At 44.1% G+C, this 9177-nt stretch overlaps 1 protein-coding gene across 1 annotated transcript in view; it reads right to left on the reverse strand.

The window, feature by feature from the left end:
- The window catches only part of LOC112231358 (gamma-aminobutyric acid receptor subunit alpha-3-like), a 142017-nt gene extending 134762 nt beyond the window's left edge, over window positions 1-7255 (reverse strand). The window contains exon 1 of the mRNA XM_042311610.1: window positions 7071-7255. The gene's annotated coding sequence lies outside the window, so the exon portion shown is untranslated. The remainder of the gene's footprint in view (window positions 1-7070) is intronic.
- Window positions 7256-9177: the final 1922 nt, after the last annotated feature.

Raw genomic sequence — 9177 nt, forward strand, 5'->3', positions numbered from 1 at the left:
AGGCACGACTCAAACACCATCATTAAGTTTGATCACCTACAACGACAAGACAGCCTATAGGGAGGAGGTCAGAGACCTGGCCGTGTGGTGCCAGGACAACAACCTCTTGAACAACGTGATCAAGACAAAGGAGATGATTGCGGACTACAGGAAAAGGAGGACCGAGCACATCCCCATTCTCATCGACGTGGCTGTAGTGGAGCAGGTTGAGAGCTTCAACCTAACATGGTCCGAGCACACCAAGACAGTCGTGAAGAGGGCACGACAAAACCTATTCCCCCTCAGGAGACTGAAAAGATTTGGCATGGGTCCTCAGATCCTCAAAAGGTTCTACAGCTGCACCATAGAGAGCACTGGTTGCATCACTACCTGGTATGGCAACTGCTCGGCCTCCGACCGCAAGGCACTACAGAGGGTAGTGCGTACGGCCCAGTAAATCACTGGGGCCAAGCTTCCTGCCATCCAGGACCTCTATACCAGGTGGTGTCAGAGGAAGGTCCTAAAAATGGTAAAAGTCTCAAGCCACCCTAGTCATAGACTGTTCTCTCTGCTACCGCACAGCAAGCGGTACCGGAGCGCTAAGTCTAGGTCCAAGAGGCATCTAAACAGCTTCTACCCCCAAGCCATAAGACTCCTGAACATCTAATCAAATGGCCACCCAGACTATTTGCATTGCCCCCTTCCCCCCTCTTTTTTACGCTGCTGCTGCGCTCTGTTATTACCTATGCATAGTCACTTCAAATCAAATCCAATTTTATTTCTCACATACACATGGTTAGCAGATGTTAATGCGAGTGTAGCGAAATGCTTGTGCTTCTAGTTCCGACAATGCAGTAATAACCAACAAGTAATCTAGCTAACAATTCCAAAACTACTACCTTATAGACACAAGTGTAAGGGGATAAAGAATATGTGCATAAAGATATATGAATGAGTGATGGTACAGAGCGGCATAGGCAAGATACAGTAGATGGTATTGAGTGCAGTATATACATATGAGATGAGTATGTAAACAAAGTGGCATAGTTAAAGTGGCTAGTGATACATGTATTACATAAAGATGCAGTAGATGATATAGAGTACAGTATATACATATGAGATGAATAATGTAGGGTATGTAAACATTATATTAGGTAGCATTGTTTAAAGTGGCTAGTGATATATTTTACATAATTTCCCATCAATTCCCATTATTAAAGTGGCTGGAGTTGAGTCAGTGTGTTGGCAGCAGCCACTCAATGTTAGTGGTGGCTGTTTAACAGTCTGATGGCCTTGAGATATAAGCTGTTTTTCAGTCTCTCGGTCCCAGCTTTGATGCACCTGTACTGACCTCGCCTTCTGGATGATAGCGGGGTGAACAGGCAGTGGCTCGGCTGGTTGTTGTCCTTGATGATCTTTATGGCCTTCCTGTGACATCGGGTGGTGTAGGTGTCCTGGAGGGCAGGTAGTTTGCCCCCGGTGATGCGTTGTGCAGACCTCACTACCCTCTGGAGAGCCTTACGGTTGTGGGCGGAGCAGTTGCCGTACCAGGCGGTGATACAGCCCGACAGGATGCTCTCGATTGTGCATCTGTAGAAGTTTGTGAGTGCTTTTGGTGACAAGCCGAATTTCTTCAGCCTCCTGAGGTTGAAGAGGCGCTGCTGCGCCTTCTTCACGATGCTGTCTGTGTGGGTGGACCAATTCAGTTTGTCTGTGATGTGTACGCCGAGGAACTTAAAACTTACTACCCTCTCCACTACTGTTCCATCGATGTGGATAGGGGGGTGTTCCCTCTGCTGTTTCCTGAAGTCCACAATCATCTCCTTAGTTTTGTTGACGTTGAGTGTGAGGTTATTTTCCTGACACCACACTCCGAGGGCCCTCACCTCCTCCCTGTAGGCCGTCTCGTCGTTGTTGGTAATCAAGCCTACCACTGTTGTGTCGTCCTCAAACTTGATGATTGAGTTGGAGGCGTGCGTAGCCACGCAGTCGTGGGTGAACAGGGAGTACAGGAGAGGGCTCAGAACGCACCCTTGTGGGGCCCCAGTGTTGAGGATCAGCGGGGTGGAAATGTTGTTGCCTACCCTCACCCCTCACCACCACTTTAATAACTCTACCTACATGTACATATTACCTCAATTACCTCAACTAACCAGTGCCCCCGCACATTGACTCTGTACCGGTACCCCCTGTATATAGCCCCGCTATTGTTATTTTACTGCTGCTCTTTAATTATTATTATTAATAATTTTTTGGGGGTGGGTGGGTGGGGGTATTTTTCTGCATTGTTGATTAAGGCCTTGTAAGTAAGCATTTCACTGTAAGGTCTACACCTGTGGTATTCAGCGCATGTGACAAATACAATTAGATTTTATTTTATTTTATTTGAACTGTCATTCGACTTCTTGCTCTGAGAGACATGGTACGCTACATTGAAATATTCTGTGGGTCGCCCTGACCCTTATGGTGCTGGAGAAAAAAAGATTGAGACATACCTGCTGCTTAGTTAGTTAGTGATTAACTGATACTATGTGTATACCAAGCTATTAGTAGACACACACACACACACACACACACACACACACACACACACACACACACACACACCAAGCTGTTAGTAGACACACACACACACAGGAAAAAAAATACCTTGAAGCCATCGCGACACTTCACATTAGCAGTGTGCCAAAATGTGTTTACGTGACAGATGCAGCTTTAGCCCTTCTAGGGAAAACTAAGACTTCACATAATGCAATATCAACAACAGCAGCAGCAGCAGAGACCTAAACAATGCCATGGATCTCATTAGCACACCTGAACCTTCCCCTGCGTTAGGCAGACGTGTCACACTGCATGATTATATGCTAATTCAAGAAGCACAACAAACAAACCTCCCATGCAAACACTCTGCATGGAAAGTGAATTGCTTCAATTGCATTTCTATGTGACTTCTCTGTCCAGCGCTGTAATAGACAATGTGTGAGTGAGGCAAACAAAACAGCTAGACAGAATATAAGGAATGACTGTTTGGTCTATGACCCTGCTCGCCTGGATGTTGCCTTCTCATCTTCCTCCTCCTCATCTTCCTCCCCGTCCCCACCAGGGACATCTGCATCTCCAAAATGAGCCTATGGAGAAGAGAATTTGCTGCATTCACTTGAAGGCTTCGAGTTGTTTACCATGACAACAGTGCCAAAGAGATGGCTTCAATCCTTTGTACATGACTGGTAGATTATGTGGGTTACGCAGTTCAGTGCCCGACCAAATAATGTAAAGCTCCAGTAGGAGGCTTCGAAGGTTACAAACTGTGTTCCGCACCCTAATACCCTACAGGTGGATCTTTCTAGAGAATCTGCCTTTGAGAAAGAAAGAGACAGAGAGAAAGAAAGAGCAACTCGGGTCTAACTCATTACCCCAAACTAACTCATCCCCGTAGCCTGTTCACTTTGTTCATATGCAGGATCCAGAGAAAGAAAACTCCACAGAGACCTCCCAAACATGCCACTTCAGTGGGATCAAGCTCGCTGAGTCATGACTCATGAGGGAGCAGTGAATAGTCACTGCGTCTCAGAGAAAAAGTTGACTCCCTTCACTGTCTATTCTCTCAAATACATCCTCCCATAGTACCATATTGCCTGCTGGATCTGTAAATCTGAATGTCTTACTCCTCCACCACCTAGCTGTGCACTGTGACAGAGGCTCTTGCTCCATATGTCTGAGCAGATGAAGAAGCTGGCAGAGGAAAGTCGTCTTTCCTGTGGTCACACTCAGAGTCCAGGTAGGAAGTCATCGCATTATGAGCCCTGTGTAATGCAGAGCGCAGGACAGAGAGATGGAAGGGGAAACCCGCAGACACACAGGCTAGTCTGTGTCCAAAGAAAGCATTTACACGATATATACAAAAGTATGTGGACACGCCTTCAAATTAGTGGATTTGGCTATTTCAGCCACAACTGTTGCTGACAGTTGATGAGCACAGAGCCATGCAATCTCCATAGACAAACATTGGCAGTTGAACAGCCTTACTGAGAAGCTCAGTGACTTTCAACGTGGCACCGTCATAGGATGCCAACTTTCTAACAAGTCAGTTCGTCAAATTTCTGCCCTGCTAGAGTTGCCCCGGTCAACTGTAAGTGCTGTTATTGTGAAGTGGAAATCCCTAGGAGCAACATGCATCTGTCCTCGGTTGCAACACTCACTACCGAGTTCCAAAATGCCTCTGGAAGTAACGTCAGCACAATAACTGTATGTCGGGGGCTTCATGAAATGGGTTTCCGTGGTCGAGCAGCCGCACACAAGCCTAAGATCACAATGCGCAATGCCAAGCATTGGCTGGAGTGGTGTAAAGCTCACTGCCATGGGACTGGAGCAGTGGAAACACATTCTCTGGAGTGACAAATCACGCTTCACCATTTGGTGACAGACTAATCTGGGTGTGGAGGATGCCAGGAGTATGCTACCTGCCCCAATGCATATTGCCAACTGTAAGGTTTGGTGGAGGAGGACTAATGGTCTGGGGCTGTTTTTCAGGGTTTGGACTAGTCACCTTAGTTCCAGTGAAGGGAAATCTTAACTTAGAGCATGCAATGATATTCTAGACGATTCTGTTCTTCCAAATTTGTGGCAACAGTTTGGAGAAGGCCCTTTCCTGTTTCAGCATGACAATTCCCCAGTGCACAAAGTGAGGTCCATGCAGAAATTGTTTGTCGAGATTGGTGTGGAATAACTTGACTGGCCTGCACAGAGCCCTGCCCTCAGCCCCATCGAACACCTTTGGGATGAATTGGAACCCAGACTGTGAGCCAGGCCTAATCGCCCAACATCAGTGCCCGACCTCACTAATGCTCATGTGGCTGAATGGAAGCAAGTCCCCGCAGCAATGTTCCAACATCTAGTGGAAAGCCTTCCTAGAAGAGTGAAAGCTGTTATAGTAGCAAAGGGGGTTTTGGAATGAGATGTTCGACGAGCAGATGTCTACATACTTTTGGTCATTGAGTGTATGCCTTTGAAGCATTGCGGTCTAAGGCACTGCATCTCAGTGGTAGAGGTGTCACTACAGACCCTGGTTTGATCCCGGGGCTGTATCACAACCGGCCATGATTGGGAGTCCCATAGTGCGGCGCACAATTGGCCCGGGGTCATCCAGGTTAGGGGAGGGTTAGGCAGGGGTAGGTCATCATTGTAAAATAAGAATTTATTCTTAACTGACTTGCCTAGTTATACAAAGGCTAAGTAAAAAATGTATAAAAAATTGCAGGGGGTTTTCTTTCCAGAGAGGAGCCAACAACATGGGATGGCAAAGGAGCCTAAGAGTTGATGGGAGATGAAATTGTAAACGAAACCACTAAAGTCTGATGTATAGCATCTCTTTCTGTGATCTCATAAGGGAAGGGCTTCAAATAGCATCAGTCCACTCTATCCTTCAGACAATAAGAATGGAGTGGAGGAGGAAAAGCTGGAGGACGAGGAGGAGGAAAAGTGGAGGAGGAGGAAAGGAGGAAAGTAGGAAAGTGGAGGAGGAAAAGCTGGAGAAGGAGGAGGAGGAAAAGTGGAGTAGGAAAGGAGGAAAGTGGAGGAGGAAAAGCTGATAAAGAAGTATATAGGCATACCGTTTTTCCAAACTGTTGAAACCTCCCCTCTGCTCTGCTGCAGAACAAGACAAATCTCTTAGGTCAGTGTTTGTATTCGGTGGCCTGTGGTCGAGGACAGGCCTGAGTCCTGCTCTGCAGCTGGACAGAAATGGGCGCTCTGGGTGTAGACCCGTTGGTGCTTGCCGACCCACTTTCTTCTGTCATTTTTGTAGCGCACTTAACCATCCATGTTCAGTACAGAAGACAGCACTCCATTATCTTCCCTTGAGAAACCTGTGAATTTGTTGTACTCAAAATCTTTCATGTGATTTTTCATTTGCACTGGCCCATTTTGGGGCTTATTTAAGGCTTCAGTTTAGATATGTATTAATTATTTATGTTATAATTGTTTTACTTTAAACCTCTTTTCTCCCCCAATTTCGTGATATCCAGTTGGTCTTTTTTTACAGTTTTGGCCTATTTCTAACCCATTCAATAGTGTATTTTTTTACTAGACTGTGCACACGCACACCCAAACACGAAGCACACACACACAGACAGACACACACACACAGTATATGAACTGCATCATTGCCTTTAGTCACAGTGAGCAGATACACGTAGGTCCTCTGAATCAAACATTTATGAGAGTGCTTCGATATGAAAACCTAAGGTTGCATTAGAATTTGATATGTTTTCTCTTGACTCATTTTCATCCCGCATTGAGATAATTGACTAATTTCTTCTTTTTTTTGTCGTTTATGGACAGTTTGGAGAATATGAACTAGGCTATTTGTTACACGTCGTCAGTGAATATACTAGTTGGTAATGGCGTTTGATTTGAAAGAATTTGTCTAAATATAGGCTAAATAACACCGATCTGAGTAACCCTCGATAACAGCAAATATTCTCGATATATTTCAAGGTTATTCGATATGTAGCCTACCTGTTCAGTGATGCTCTGCCGTTTCCAATAATTTGACCAAATCACAGGAGAAAAGGCTATCTGGCAAGTATGGATAGATTTAAAAGTATTACAAATAACAGAGATGTGTTTTATTTATCGATACGAAAAGTAACATTATAGCCTTCGGATTGGTGTCGCATTTCCCGTTAGAAGACAGTGTCCCGAGTAAGTCGATTCAACTGGCGCTTTCTATAACATATACCGATGTAAGTGAATAAAAAGCATACCGCACAAATAGTCCGCATGGTAAATGTGCAGTTTCCCACTTAAAACAAATGCACCTTTTAATGTAATGACAGCACCGCGTTCTCATCAGAACCATCTCAAAGCCGATGTATACACTTCCCTCTACTGCAGTTAAGGCAAGGGGAAACCTGTTAACTTAACGCAATTATGTGCACACCACAAACAGCAGGTTGTTGCTTGTGAATGAAACACTGCAGTATATCATATCGATGATGGGGTTCAATGCCTGTCAATGATTAACATTGACATACACAAAACATTGGACAACAATTTACTGACAACCAGACACACAAAACACACATTCTCACCAGAAAACAACGTTTCTTCGCGCTCTTATTTTCTTCCGACTTTGGATTTTCGTTGCGTCAATGCGCGCTGTTTTGTTCCAACTGACTTCTACGGCAATTCTTATGTATGTCCACTGGATTTTGAAGGGTTTTTGGTAGGGTGAAATTATGATAGGGAAAGTGCTGTCATCGTGGAAAGCCTGCCCTCTTCAAACTAACCTTCCCGCCCCCTCATTCTACCCCTCACAGATTGGTACTGGCTACCTACCAGCAAATCCCACCCCAAAACACTTTTTGCGAACACTTAACTACCTTTGCAACCATAATTGTGCCCTAAATTAACATGAAAAACAGTCACAAAACAACTTTAAAATGTCTGCTGCCCTATCTTCAGTGTTTTGGGGTGAGTAGCTAGCTACCATAATGTCATTCACCACTTTGTCCTATGCGCGATTAGGCAGGGGATGAGGATATTATTGGTTATAGCCTACATCAGTTTAGAAGCACCCACCAAACACTGCCTACAGTATGTCCTCTTGTAACCCATCTACCTCATGCGGTCCAGACAGGCGGGCCCATCAGACAATGTTCTGCCTTGGCCCATGACTCAAATTGCTTCATTATGCACAAAATCCAGTTAGGCTACACATGATGGAGCTAATTTGGCCAAAATAAAGAGAGCCATCTGCTTTTTACGTTGAAAGCTACAGTGCCCTTGACTTGTCTGTACTATTTAGCCCCTGTGTGTGTGTGTGTGTGTTGGTTTGAAACAGCTCTATGTCCTAAAGTCACAACAACACACAGCCCTGTCAGTATCACAGAAGGGCTCCTCTCAGTGTTTTAAACAGAGGTCCATTGCACAATAATTAACTTATTTGGCCTCTGCTGCATTTTTAGAAAGGGCTGAAGTCACTGCTATGGCTACAGTTTCAATCACCTGATTGTCTTCAGCTTGTTTTCAAACCTCACCATACTTGTTTTTCAACCCATGATGTTATTCTCTATGATTATACCAACGTACTAGCCTAAGTCCCACTATGAATTGCTTTGGTAGTGCCAGAGGAGGTGCATCAGGTACAAGGTTCTTGATTTAGTGTGGAGTCATGGACAGCATACAGTATATAACTGTTAGCACATAGTACTACATCATAACACACTTGTTGCACCTGTTGATCTGCCCGTCCCACCATACATAAATAACACCTATACTATTGCCAGATATTTTCCGAACACATTACTCCTACAGGTTTCCTTCATGTTTTATTGATGTCTCACTCATGTAGGCTGTGTGTGAACACAACTGAGAAGACCACAGGAAATACAAAGACCTCAGAACACACCAAAGTAATCATCCTCTCCCTCATTGGTTTAGAACAGGTGGCGGCTTATAAGACATCTAAGAAGTCAACTTTTGCTTTCAGAGAGCGAAGTAAGGCAGCAAGCGGTTCACTGTATTCTGAGGGTTACAGCAGGGAGGTGTATAGGCCTCTGAGAATATTCCATGAGTAATTACTTAGTTAAAATGTCATTTCTATACACTTGAAGAGTGAATCTGGGTTCAAATTCGAGTATATTAGTTTACCTATCTAGTTAAATAGCCAAATACTTGTATTGTAACTTGACAGAGCACTATTGTGTTGATATATCTACAGTATATGCATCCAGTGTGTATTTAAAGTAATTCAGTCATTATTATACTACAAACTGTTGAAACCCATCAGCTGTTTCTGAAATGTACTGTACCTGGCATTGAATTTGGTTCAGCAGTCTGATTGTGCTGACGTTCACCCAAGATGTGCTATTTCTCTCATACTATTTAGCAAACATTCTTTGTTTGAAGATCACTACCAGTGCAAATCAAAGAGAATGTCATTGGAAGGAAAGAGATGCAGGCTTCCAAAAATAAAGGTTTCTCCTCCTACTAGGACATTGATTTGAAAGGCTTAATCAGTAGAATTTATGTGTTTGGTCTTGAATCTCAGCATAATCGAAGGACAGCTGAAAAGCTATCTAGGACAGTAGATATCATTGGCTTCCAATAGGTATAGTGAACAAAAATATACATTTGACATGTAAATAGTTGGTCCCATGTTTCATGAGTGGAAATAAAAGATCCCAAAACTTTCCA

This window comes from Oncorhynchus tshawytscha, linkage group LG33, assembly GCF_018296145.1.
Source record: "Oncorhynchus tshawytscha isolate Ot180627B linkage group LG33, Otsh_v2.0, whole genome shotgun sequence".
In the NCBI taxonomy this organism is placed as follows: Eukaryota; Metazoa; Chordata; class Actinopteri; order Salmoniformes; family Salmonidae; genus Oncorhynchus; species Oncorhynchus tshawytscha.